At 48.5% G+C, this 14,275-nt stretch overlaps 1 protein-coding gene and 1 non-coding gene across 2 annotated transcripts in view; one reads left to right on the top strand and one right to left on the bottom strand.

Annotated features, from left to right (window-relative positions):
- DTD2 (D-aminoacyl-tRNA deacylase 2) overlaps positions 1–14,275 on the top strand; it is a 37,538-nt gene that overhangs the window by 3,281 nt on the left and 19,982 nt on the right. The window lies entirely within an intron of this gene.
- TRNAG-UCC lies at positions 11,725–11,797 on the bottom strand. The gene has a single exon. It is a non-coding gene; the product is annotated as a tRNA-Gly (tRNA).

The raw sequence follows: 14,275 nt of genomic DNA, 5'->3' as shown, positions 1-14,275 counted from the left end.
ATTTTTTAGAAATGGGTGAACTCCCGCTTTAAGCCGGCGTATTTTACGTTGTTTACATTGGACGTGTGTCTGGCTGGGCTTAGGTTACGTTCACGCCGTATGCAGTGATCCGGCATAGTGTAGGCAGTTGTTCCGACGTGGTTTTGAGCATGTGTAGAGGGATGCAACCACGTCCCGGCGCATGCGCAGTTGGTGCTATGTATCTGTCTGGCGCTCGGCCCATCATTTGCATGGGGTCACGCCTCATTTGCATGGCTCACGCCCACTTCCACCTACGCCAACTTACGCCTTCGAAACCCAGCGCAGTTTTGGGAGCACTGACTTTGTGAATTCCATGCTTGCCTCTCTGCGCTGCGTCGGCGTAGCGTATATTATTTGCGCTACGGCGGCGTAATGTGCGCCCGCTCTCTGTGAATCTGGGCCAATGTGCATAGCTCACCCTCCTAAAGTCAATACTTTGTAGAGCCACCTTTTGCAGCTATCACAGCTCCAAGTCGCTTTGGATAAGTCTCTATGAGCTTGCTACATCTTACCACTGGGATTTTTGCCCATTCCTCCTTGCAAAACTGCTCCAGCTCCTTCAAGTTGGATGGTTTTCACTTGTGAAAAGCAATCTTTAAGTCTGACCACAGATTTTCTATTGGATTGAGGTCTGGGCTTTGACTAGGCCATTCCAACACATTTACATGTTTCCCCTTAAACCGCTCAAGTGTTGCTTTAGCAGTGTGTTTGGGGTCATTGTCCTGCTGGAAGGTGAACCTCCGTACTAGCCTCAAATCACACACAGAGTAGGGTGACCACGTGTCCCGGATTGCCCGGGACAGTCCCGCAGTTTGCATGTCTGTCCCGGGGCACCTTCATTCCAGGACAATACAGTGTCCCGGAATGAAACTGACACTACCACCCCCCAGGCCAATCTGATGCCCCCAAAAAAGGCTGCCACGTCACTGCTTTACTCACTGACAGCCAGGGCTATCTAAATAACATAATGGGCCCCTGGCAAAGTAATGCTTTGGGGCCCCTACAATGATGACAGTGCAGATAAACAGACATCAAGTAGGTAGGAGGCAGACTGCCTCCCCTGTGTATCTATCACTCTCAGTGCCAACATGGGGCCCCCAAGTTCAGGGCAGCGTAGGCTCAAGGACCAGCTGCTTTGGGCAAAGTGCAGGGGGCCCCCCATGCAGCTGGGACCCCTGGGCAGTGCCCAGGTGTGCCCTCTCATTAAGACGGCCCTGCTGACAGCACTTGTCCTGGCCGGGAATGCCTGGAGGAGCACAATCCCCGCCCCCTGCTTGTGATTGGAGAAATCATAAATCCCACCTCTTTAACCTATCACTGTGCTGTGATTCGTTACAGCACACGCTGATTTTTGGGAAGGGGGGGGGTGTCCCTGAATGGTAGTTTAAAAATGTGGTCACCCTAACACAGAGTGGTACAGGTTTTGCTCAAGAATATCCCTGTTTTTGGCACCATCCATCTTTCCCTCAACTCTGACCAGTTTCCCAGTGGTGACTGCTGAAAAACATTACAACAGCATGATGCTGCAACCACCATGTTTCACTGCAGGGATGGTGTTCTTTGGGTGATGTGATGTGTTTGGTTTGCGCCAGACATGGCATTTCGTGATGCCCAAAAAGTTCAAACCAGACCAGAGCACCTTCCTCCATACATTTTGGGAGTCTCCCACATGCCTTTTTCGCAAACTCAAAACGTGTCATTTTGTTTTTTGCTGAAAGTAATGTCTTTCTTCTGGCCGCTCTGCCATAAAACCCAACTTTATGGAGCGTACGGCTTATTGTCGTCCAATGTACATATACTCCAGTCTCTGCTGTGGAACTCTGCAGCTCCTCCAGGGTTACCTTTGCTCTCTGTGCTGCCTCACTGATTAATGCCCTCTTTGCCCGGCCCGTTTAGTTTGCTGCTGTGCCATGGTCTTTCCATTTGGTTATGATAGATTTGATGGTGCTCCTAGGGATCATCAAAGATTTGGATATTTTTCTATAACCTAACCCTGACTTGTTCTTCTCAACAACATTGTCCCTTACTTGTTTGGAGAGTACATTGGTCTTCATGGCAGTGTTTGGTTAGTAGTGCCTCTTGCTTAGGTGTTGCAGCCGCTGGGGCCTTTCAAAAGGGTGTTTACAGTCAAACCTTGGTTTGAGAGTAACTTGGTTTGAGAGCGTTTTGCAAGACAAGCAAAATGTTTCAACCACTTAACGACCCGCCCATAGACAAAAGACGTCTACAGGGCGGTTCGTTAACTCTGGGAGGATGTCTATGAACGTCCTCACAGAATCGCGCTCCCATGCGCCCCCTGGGGCGCCCACATGGGAGTTTCTGTGCGCATCGCGGAAAATAGCTGCTGATAGCGGCCGTTTACCACTTGATCGCTCCGTCATATGGCGGAGCGATCACTTGTAAACAAACCGGTTCCTCCCTCCCCTCTCTGTACCGATCGGTACAGTGTGAGAGGAGAGGGGGAGGGATCGGATAGCAGCAGCAGTGCTGTTGCCTGGATCTGTGACAATTGTAGTCACAGATCCAGCCATCCATTCATGCGCAGCCATCCCTGCCAATACTCTGCAGTAGGGTTGTCCCGATACCAATACTAGTATCGGTATCTGGACCGATACTGAGCATTTGCGCGAGTACTTGTATGCTCCCGATGCTTCACCCGATACTTTTTTTTCTCTCTAGAGAGCGGGCGGAGAGCGGGCGGAGAACGGAGCAGAGCAGTCCTCAAAGAGAAAGCCAGGCCCCCCCCTGCCGCCGTCTAGTTGATCAGCGGGGGGAACATTACAGCTTTCATTTGAATAGCTGTGTGTTCCCCGCCGCGCCTCGTCATATCTAGCCCCTCCCCCTTGTCCGGGCACTTTGATAGACAGATCACCCATCCCAGGATTGGATGGGTGATCTGTCTATCAAAGTGCCCGGACAAGGGGGAAGGGCTATATATGACGAGGCGCGGCAGGGAACACACAGCTATTCAAATGAAAGCTGTAATGTTCCCCACGCTGATCAACTAGGCGACGGCGGGAGAGGGCTTGGCTTGGCTTTCTCTGTGGAGGCATGGCTGCATTTCTGGGGACATGGCTGCATTTGTGGGGACACATGGCTGCATTTGTGGGGACACATGGCTGCATTTGTGGGGACACATGGCTGCATTTGGGGACACATTTAAAAAAAAGTATCGGTAATTGGCCAGTACATGAAAAAAAGTATCGGTACTTGTACTCGGTCCTAAAAAAGTGGTATCGGGACAACCCTAATTACAACACATGACATCACTTCTGATTTTTTTTTTTTTTTTTTTTACTGTCGTACGAGAATTTTCGTGACTTTTGTAACCTATTCAATTTCTACTTGTGACTATTAAGCGGAAAAAAAGTCGGACGATCTGTCGTCCGATTTTCGGATCGTTTGTATGGGCCATTAGTGGGAACTCTTCTTTTCTTTGATCTCAAAAGCGATGTCACTTTCTGAAATTGAAATGTGTGTATTTCCAGCCTTGATTTTATGTCTTCCCTCAGCTAGAGAAAAAAGGTAAAAGCTTTTTAGTGCTCAGGCTCATAGCTGCTACTGCCCATCGAGAAAAGAGAGAATATCAGGGAGATAAAATTCAACATTGGTAGTAGTTAAATTTACCTCTGTCGTGTCTCCCTGACAGCTGAGTTTGTCCTGTGACCTCTCCTGCTTTTTTTTCTCTTCCCGTAATCTGCTAATCCTCCATAGTTACATAGTTGGTGAGGTTGAAAAAAGACACAAGTCCAACCTATGTGTGTGATTATATGTCAGTATTACCTTGTATATCCCTGTATGTTGTGGTCATTCAGGTGCTTATCTAATAGTTTTTTTAAATTATCGAAGCTCCCGCTGAATTCACTGGAAGAGAATTCCATATCCTAACCGCTCTTACAGTAAAGAACCCTCTACGCAGTTTAACTCCTTCCCGCTGAGTGTATGCAGATACAGAGCTGGCCTCGGCTTTAGGGGGCTATACCAGGATGATGCCTGCAGCAGGGGTTGATTTACTAAAACTGGAATGTGCAAAATCTGGTTCAGCTTTGCATTGTAGCCGATCAGCTTCTAACATCAGCTTGTTCAATTAAGCTTTGACAATAAAACCTAGAAGCTGATTGGTTTCTATGCAGAGCTGCACCAGATTGTGCACTTTCCAGTTTTAGTAAATTAACACCAAAGTGTCAATATTTTGCATGGCCACAATTCATTTCCAGCACTGCCTTAAAGTGGATGTTAACCCCCCATACACCCAGTGAAGTGAACAGCCTCAAATGATACACAGAGATTAACCAAATCTCCCTACATAAGTTTTATATGTATATCTGCTGTCTTCACATTTATATACTGTTTAGAATGTTGAGATCCTGTTAGGAGATTTTCTTTTCCTGGTTAACACAGATGTCTGGGCATACAGCCAAGATCGCTAACATTTCTGATTGGAGGAAAGGCACACACCCCCTCTCATCATAGGCAGAGACTCTCAAAGCTGTTTTGTAATAGGAGCTGCTCTCTGCTAATCTATTTTAGCAACTTTCTTTGACAAAAGATTCTGGCTGCTTTTGTCTAAAATGTCAAAAAATATATCAGGAGTTCTCAGGCTGATGAAGACTTGGCTCATTGAAAAGAGATAACAAAATACTGCAGATATATGTGCCCAGCTCAAATTTCATGAGTTCACCAGAGCTTCACAGGTTGCAACTCGTGTCCTCTTCTACTCCTCCATGACGACATCACAGATCTGGTGGATGTTAGACACCTTGCGCTCCTCCACTTTCTACTCGAGGATGCCCAACAGATGCTCTATAGGGTTTAGGTCTGGAGACATGCTTGGCCAGTCCATCACCTTTACCCTCAGCTTCTTTAGCAAGGTTGTCTTGGAGTGGAACCTGTCCTGTTAAAACGCTGTATGGTCTTAGCCTCCATGCTGCAGCTCAGTTTCAGGGTCTTGGCAAACTTCTTATAGTCTAGGCCCATCTTTATGTAGAGCGACAATTCTTTTTTTCAGATCCTTTGAGAGTTCTTTTCCATGAAGTGCCATGTTGAACTTCCAGAGAGAGATGAGAGAGTGAGAGCGAAAACACCAAATTGAACACACCTGCTCCCCATTCACACCTGAGACCTTGTAACACTAACGAGCCACATGACACAATTGGGCCTAATTTTCACTTTGGGGTGTTCTCATTTTAGTTGCCAGCGGATTAGATATTATTGGCTGTGTGTGGAGTTATTTTGAGGGGACAGTAAACTTACACTGTTATACAAACTGTACACTCATTACTTTACATTGTAGCAAAGTGTCATTTCTTCAGTGTTGTCACATGAAAAGATATATTTGCAAAAATGTGAGGGGTGTACTTTTTTTTATCTAATGTGGCTGCCAAAAAAACTCGACCTCAAATACCCCGTACACACGGTCGGAATTTCCAACAAGAAAAGTCCGATGTGAGCTTTTGGTCCGACCGCGTGTGGGCTCCATCGGATTTTTCCTGTCGGAATTTCCGCCAACAAAAATTTGACAGCTGGTTCTCAAATCTTCAGATGGAAAAGATTCCAATTGGAAATTCCGATCGTCTGTAGCAATTCCGACGTGCAAAATTTCGACGTATGCTAGGAAACAATTCGACGCATGCTCGGAAGCATTGAACTTCATTTTCTCGGCTCGTCGTAGTGTTGTACGTCACCGTGTTCTTCACGGTCGAACGTTCAGAGAACTTTTGTGTGACCATGTGTATGCAAGCCAAGCTTGAGCGGAATTCCGTCGGAAAAACCTTCCAAGGTTTTTCCGACAGAAAATCCGATCGCGTGTACGCGGCAAAACTTGCCACTCTCTAGCGTTCTGCCCACTTTCCTCTTCTTTACTGGCCACGCTTCTGAGTTTCAGGCCTGCTTTAGCGAGGATAGACATGAACAGCAGGACAAGGATAGGGGATGATATTTAGGAAGGTGGATGGGGGTGTGCTGGCACCTTGGGATTTCTTTCGATTTTATTTTTATATAGTTGTAGTCATCCAACAATATGGCAGTAGTCTGATTGTAGAGAATTGGGTTGATGGCTTCTGCACAATGGAGGTCTTCCACAATCACCTTGGGTTGTAATAGGTACAAGTCAATTTGCAATTGAAGCTCCATACTTTAATATTTAAAGCGGGAGTTCACCCAATTCGTTTTTTTTTTCTATTTTCCCCTTAGCTTCATGCTCGTTTTGTCTAGGGGAATCGGCTATTTGTTTTAAAATATGATCCGTACTTACCCGTTTTCGAGATGCATCTTCTCCGTCACTTCCGGGTATGGGTCTTCGGGAGCGGGCGTTCCTTCTTGATTGACAGTCTTCCGAGAGGCTTCCGACGGTCGCATCCATCGCGTCACTCGTAGCCGAAAGAAGCCGAACGTCGGTGCGGCTCTATACTGCGCCTGCGCACCGACGTTCGGCTTCTTTCGGAAAATCGTGACGCGATGGATGCGACCGTCGGAAGCCTCTCGGAAGACTGTCAATCAAGAAGGAACGCCCAGTCCCGCAGCCCATACCCGGAAGCGGCGGAGAAGATGCATCTCGTAAACGGGTAAGTACGGATCATATTTTAAAACAAATAGCCGATTCCCCTAGACAAAACGAGCATGAAGCTAAGGGGAAAATGTGTAAGCTATGGGTGAACCTCCGCTTTAAGTTTAAAGAATTTCAGGCAAAATGGTCGGCCCTCAAGCATGTTCACTTCATCAAATCTGGCCCTCTTTAAAAAGTTTGGACACCCCTGGTTTAGATGCTGTCTGGTGTATTTTTGATTGCGTTTGGATGCTCTTTGGTGTATATTAGATGCACTCGGCTATGTTTTTGATGCGTTTAGATGCACTGTGGTGTATTTTCAATGCGTTTAGATGCTCTCTGGTGTATTTTTGATGCATTTCAATGCAATCTGGTGTATTTTTGATGCGTTTAGATTAGGGTTGTCCCGATACCACTTTTATGAGACCGAGTACAAGTACCGATACTTTTTTCAAGTACTCGCCGATACCGATACTTTTTTTTAATCTCATGTGACAGCGGCACATGTGTCAGTAGTTTTTTTTTTATCTTTAACAATTTGTTTTTAATTTTTACAATTTTTTATTTATTTATAATGCTTTCTTTTTTTTTAAGGGGGGGGGGGGGGGTGGACCGTGTCAGTGTGTTTTTTTCTTTTATTTTTTTCTACAATAATATTTTTTATTTTATTACATTTTTTATAATTTTTTCAGCCCTGTTGGGGGGCTTTGGTGAGATCAGGGGTCTTAACAGACCTCTGACATCTCCCCTTTGAGACAGAGAAAGGGACTAGGGACACAGATTCCCCAGTTCCTTTCTCAGCAGCCTCAGCTGCGCTGAAAATGAATGCAGAGAAGACAGCGTCTTCTCTTCATTCATAAACTGAAACATTGTAATTACAGTTTACAATGTTTTAGTTATGTGAATGGACAGAGTCAGTGATCACTGAGAGCCGGTTCACACTGGGGCGACTTGCGATCCGACTTCATGTCGCCTCAAGTCGTCCCAAGTCGTGCTGTAGAGAAAAACAATGGAAGTGAATGGGAGCAGTGTTAATACACACGACTCAAGGCGATCCGACTTCAGAAAAGGTTCCTGTACTACTTCAATCCGACTTGTAGGCGATTTGTACCCATTGATTTCAATGGAAGTCGCCTCAGAAGTCGGATCACTGTCTTATCTGAAGCTACTTTCCAGGAAGATAACATACATTTCTCAGGGAAACATCTCCTGCACCCCTCCCTCCCCCTCCCTCTCCCAGAGCTGATTGTTGTTTTATTGGCCACTGGAAAGTCTCCTGTCCTGGAGACGACTTCAAGTCGTGTTGTAAATCGCCCCAGATCGCCCTGTGGTTCATGTTCAAGTCGTGTCGGAGTCGCCTCTGAAAGTCGCGCTGGAAGTCGTGTCGCCCTAGTGTGAACCGGCTCTGACTCTGTCCATTCAGAGCAGTAAGGAGCCGGATTTACCGGCTCCTACCTCCGCTCTCCATCCTGACAGTTCCAGGGGGTGGAGGAGGAGCACGGAAGAAGAGAGAAACACGGCGGATGCACGGCGGGATACACGGAGGAATACATGGCGGTAATACACAGAAGAATACACGGCGGGAATACACGGAGGGATACACGGCCTGATACACGGAGGAATACACGGCGGAATACGCAGAGGAATACACAGCGGAATACATGGAGGGAGAGAGAAACACGGGGGACACAAAGGGAGAGAGAAACACGTCCGGGGACATGAAGAGAGGGAGACTGCAGCAAAAAGGAGGGGGGCTGGAGGAGGACATGGGACAGTCAGCGGTGATCGTGTGTGGGGGAGTTACAAGCACCGATCACCGCTGATTTTAAATCAGCTGAAAGCCGCGCGGGGGGATAGAGAGAAGAGGAACTTGTAACTTCCCCATGCACTGATCAGCGCTGACAGTACATGTATCGGGTGAAGCATCGGGAGCATTTGCCCGAGTATAAGTACTCGGGCAAATGCTTGGTATCGGTCCCGATACTAGTATCGGTATCGGGACAACCCTAGTTTAGATGCACTCTGCTGTGTTATGCGATTAGATGCACTGTGGTGTATTTTTGATGCGTTTAGAAGCTCTGTGTTGTATATTTGATGCGTTTAGATGCTCTGTTTTTTTATGCGTTTTAGATACATTTAAATGCAGTTTGGTGTATTTTTGATGCGTTTAGATGCGCTCTGGTGTGTTTATGATGTGTTTAGATGCTCTTTGGTGTATATTCGATGCATGTAGATGCTCTGTGTTGTATTTTTAAAGCGTTTAGATGCAATCTAAACCCCTTATAGCTGGCCCAACACACGCCTCAAAATCATACCGGCCTCCAACCTCCTCTTATAGCCAGTCCAACACATGCCAGAAAAACGTACCGGCCTCCAACCTCCCCTTATAGCCAGTGCAACACACGCCTGAAAATCATACTGGCCTCCAATCTCCCCTCATAGCCAGTCCAAAACACGCCTGAATAACATACCGGCCTCCAACCTCCCCTTATAGCCGGCCCAACACACGCCTCAAAATCATACCGGCCTCCAACCTCCTCTTATAGCTAGTCCAACACATGCCAGAAAAACATACCGGCCTCCAACCTCCCAGTGCAACACATGCCTTAAAAACATACTGGCCTCCAACCTCCCCTCATAGCCAGTCCAACACGCCTGAAAAACATACTGGACTCCAAACTTCACAACATAATCAACTACTTAATGTCGATCGACAATACATCATTCGAATCAGGGCTCGACAAAACCCAGGCGCCAGGTCGCAATGGTGACTGGAAATAGCATCCTGGCGCCTGGATTACACCGCAGCAGTGGTCGGATCCTTTAGCGAATTAGCATTGGGCTGGCCAATAATTGAGGCCGCGGCTTTGTGGCCTTCTGGAGCGGGATAAACACTCCTATTTGCGAATCGGCACCCTCCCTCGTTCTGTCAGTGGAGCTGAAGCCGCCGGCGCCTCCTCCTCTGTGTTTTTAAATCAAGTGAGGAGGAGCAGCTCAAGGGACACACACACCGCTGTGTGTACACGTCTGGCCGCGCTGTTCTGAGGTCTGTACATTTTATTAAGTAGATGGACATGTGCGGCGGGGAAGGGGTGCCTATGCTGATGGGGGTCTGCACCAAGGGGGTGTCTATATATCTGGGGTCTGTACATACTAAGGGAGATTCTATACTGATGGGGGTTTGCACTAAGGGGGTGTTTATGCTGCAGGGGTCTGCACTAAGGGGGTGTCTATACTTCTGGGGTCTGTACTAAGGGGGTGTGTATAGTGCTGGGTCTGTACTATGGGGGATTCTCTACTGATGGGGATGTCTATATTTCTGGGGTCTGTATACTGCGGGGGTCTGTTCTAAGGGGTGAATCTATACTGATGGGGGGTCTGCACTAAGGGGGGATTCTGTACTGAGGAGAAGAGGGTCTGTACTGAGGGGAGGACTATAGTTGGTGGATGGGGGGTGACACTAGGGTTGTACCGATACTAGTATCGGTACCGAGCATTTGCGCGAGTACTTGTACTCGCGCAAATGCTGCCGATGCCCTGTCCGATACTTGTCTATTGACAAGAGATCGGCAGGCGGAAAGTGGGCAGGGGGCGGAGAGCAGAGCTGTCCACGGGCGGGTAATAAGCGGCTGTAATAAGTTCTTACTGTCCTCTTTCATGTCGCGCTGTTCCCGGTGGCCCCTCCTCTCCTTTTCTCTCCTCGTATGCTTCTGACATCATCTGAGATGAACGAGAGGAGAGGAGGGGCCGCCGGGTAATAGCGCAACATGATAGAGGATAGTAAGGACTTATTAGAGATGTGAGCCGTTTCTGGGCTACTCTGCATTTAAAGGAAACTGAAAGTAAAGTGTGCCCAGTACCCTGCCATGCCCAGTACCCTGATGTGCCCAGCACCCTGTGCCCTGCCGTGCCCAGTACCATGATGTGCCCTGTGACCTTCCGTGCCCAAGTACCCTGATGTGCCCAGTACTCTGATGTGCCCCATACCCTGTGCCCAGTAACCTGATGTGCACCATACCCTGTGCCCAGTACCCTGATGTGACCTGCCGTGCCCAAGTACCCTGATGAATACTTGTACTCACGCAAATGCTGCCGATGCCCTGTACAATACTTCTCTATTGACAAGAGAGCGGCTGCGGAGAGTTGGGGGGGGTGGGTGGAGAGCAGAGCAGTCCTCAGTACCCCGCTGTGCCCTGATGTGACATGCACGATTGCACGGCAGACTTCCTTCCTCACTTGTTAAGATTTACGATCCAATGCTTGTTGCTTGTCTTTCTGCTGGTCGTGGTCACCCTGGAATTTTGCTCCCTCTCTAATGTTTTCGCTATCTGACTGTAAAGGGGCATTCTTCCCACTGACCACCAATGTACGAGACATCCTTCCCACTGACCACCAATGTACGAGACATCCTTCCCACTGACCACCAATGTAAGAGACATCCTTCCCACTGACCACAAATGTAAGAGACATCCTTCCCACTGACCACCAATGTAAGAGACATTCTTAAATTTGAAAACTGTCACATGACATTAAAAAAAAGTATCGGTAATCGGTATCGGCGAGTACATGAAAAAAAGTATCGGTACTTGTACTCGGTCCTAAAAAAGTGGTATCGGGACAACCCTAGGTGACATCAATTTTTTTCTGCACCAGGTGACACCAACTTATATAGCGCCGTCAATTTACACAGCGCTTTACATATACATTGTACATTCACATCGGTCACTACCCTCAAGGAACTTACAATCTAAGGTCCCTAACTCACATTCATATATTAGGGCCAATTTTTTTTTTTTTTTTAGATGGAAGCCAATTATCAGCATATCTTTGGAGTGTGGGAGGAAACCGGAGTACCCGGAGGAAACCCACGCAGGCACAGGGAGAACATGCAAACTCCAGGCAGGTAGTGTCGTGGTCGGGATTCGAACCAGCGACACTTTTTACTGCTAGGCGAGAGTGCCGCTCACTACACCACTGTGCGGCCCGATGCTCTCTGGTGTATATATGATGTGTTTAGATGCTCTCTGGTGTATTTTTTATGCATTTAGATGCACTCTGGTGTTTTTTTGATGCGTTCATTCTGTATTCCACCGCTAATATATACTCAGCATTGACCTTGTATAGTGCTTTTCCCTCTGGGGACTCCAAGTACTTGGAGATGACGTTGGCCGGGAATCGAACCCGGGTCAGCTGCTGGGAAGGCAGCTATGCTCACCACTGCACCACCAACGCAAGGTAGCATGTCTGTAGTGTGGGAGGAAACCGCAGTATCCAGAGCAAACCCACGCAAACAGGGAGAACATGCAGATAGTGTCCTGGTCAGGATTTGAACCAAGGACCCCCGTGCTGCAAGGCTAACCACTAAACCTCTTTGCTGCCCATAAACAGCCTCTGTTCTCTAAGGCCCCCCCCTGCAGAGCAGGGTACATAAGTTCACATGTCCACTCAAAGTGCCTACAGAAGAAATCCAAACTTAACCTAAACGACTGGGGTGCAGCGGCTGTACCCAATGTGACATCTGTGTGGGTGCCGGTGCACGGCCCTGAATGCACCCAGGGTGCGTCCACAAAATGGCACCCGCATGGATGTCCTTTTTGGGGTAAACGCAGCCCCCACACAGGGTACAGATTCATACACATCATGTGAGTGAGGCCCTGGACTTCTCCATGAAGGACCTCACTGGTGGGAAGAGTTCTCATTTCCCCAGCAGAGAAAGCCTAAAGAAAGCTGGAAAGACTCCTCCCACCTCCTGAAGACAAGAAAAGTTCCAACCTCCCCTCATAGCTAGTGCAACACATGCCTGAAAAACATACTGGCCTCCAACCTCCCCTTATAGCCAGTCCAACACACGCCTGAAAAACATACCGGCCTCCAACCTCCCCTCACAGCAGGTCCAACACGCCTGCAGGAAAATAAAAAGTCTATTGGCCTCCAACCTCCTCTTACAGCCGGTCCATAGAGCAGCACAATTAATTCAACCCCCCTGACTATCTCCAATGCAGAGTTTGACGATTATTTCATATAACAAGTGGAGAGACTTTATCTGCTCACTCAGCTGTCAAAAGAAAATATTGGGCAGTCTGCCAAGTTTTTAACAGGAAACATTGTAACTAATGCTTCCTTCTTAGATCAAAGGGATAAACTTCTGTGTGTGTGTGTGTGTGTGTGTAAAGAAAAAATCCAGGCAGTCTGCCAAGTTTGTAACAACATGAAACATTGGGCCAGATCCTCAAAAGAGATACTCCGACTTAAGTGCTGTTCAGTCTGTGTGTAACTTTGGAAACGATCCTCAAAAGGCTTTTTCCAAAGTTACACAGAAGATCCGGCATGTGTAATTGACTTACACTGCCTAATTTTAGGATGCAGTACCGCATCCGCCGCTGGGGGCATTTCGAGTCGAAATGCCGTTGCTAGTATGCAAATTAGCACTTAAGGCGATCCACAAAGCTTTCTAGCTTCTTTTTTGCGCCGTAAGTGTTATTTTGCAAGTGTAAAATTAGGGCTCGTTTTACAAAGTGTAAAGTTAGTCACACCTTGTAAAGGCCCATTGCAGCGACGGCATTTGGTATGCTTTCCCGAGGGAGAACTCCACGTCAATTTGTAAAAAACAAAACCGGCATGGGTTCCCCCCCAGGAGCATACCAGGCCCTTAGGTCTGGTATGGGTTGTAAGGGGACCCCCCCTACGCCGAAAAATTGACGTAGGGGGTCCCCCTACAATCCATACCAGACCCGTATCCAAAGCACGCTACCCGGCCGGCCAGGAAGGGAGTGGGGACGAGCGAGCGCCCCCCCCCTCCTGAGCCGTGCCAGGCCGCGTGCCCTCAACATGGGGGGGTTGGGTGCTCTGGGGCAGGGGGGCGCACTGCGGGCCCCCCCACCTCAGAGCACCCTGTCCCCATGTTGATGAGGACAGGACCTCTTCCCGACAACCCTTGCCATTGGTTGTCGGGGTCTGCGGGCGGAGGCTTATCGGAATCTGGGAGTCCCCTTTAATAAGGGGGCCCCCAGATACCGGCCCCCCACCCTAAGTGAATGGATATGGGGTACATCGTACCCCTATCCATTCACCTGGAGGCAAAAAGTAAAAGTTAATAAACACACAACACAAGGCTTTTTAAAATAGTTTATTATTCTGCTCCGGACGCCCCCCCTGTCTTCGTTATTAGCTCAATTAGCAGGGGGGGCTTCTTCTTCCACTCTCCGGGGGTCTTCTTCCACTCTCCGGGGGGGGTTTCTGCTTCCGCTCTCCGGGGGTCTTCCGCTCTCCGGGGGTCTTCCACTCTCCGGGGGTCTTCTCCGCTCTCCGGGGGGGCTTCTCCGGACTCCGGGGGGCTTCTTCCATCTTCTCCCCTCTTCCGCTCTTGACTCGGCGAACCCCGGTTCTTCTGCAGCTCTCCGGTGCCTTCTTCTTCAGCGCTGGCTGCCTGCTATGTTTGTGTGTTAGCTCGATTTCAAACAGGCAGCCGGCGCGGTCTTCTGTGACGTCAGGGTCTTCTGGTCTTCTGTTCTTCCGATGTTGCCTCGTCGCCTGTTGTCGCTGTAATGATGGAAGCGCGCCTTGCATCCCATTTATATAGGCATCACCGTCCCATCATGCTCCGGTAGGTACCCACGTGGTGGGTGCCTACCCACGTGCACCCACCACGTGGGTACCTGCCGGAGCATGATGGGACGGTGATGCCTATATAAATGGGATGCAAGGCGCGCT

Source organism: Rana temporaria, chromosome 13, assembly GCF_905171775.1.
Source record: "Rana temporaria chromosome 13, aRanTem1.1, whole genome shotgun sequence".
NCBI lineage: Eukaryota > Metazoa > Chordata > Amphibia > Anura > Ranidae > Rana > Rana temporaria.
This window is presented reverse-complemented; position numbering and strand designations above follow the sequence as displayed.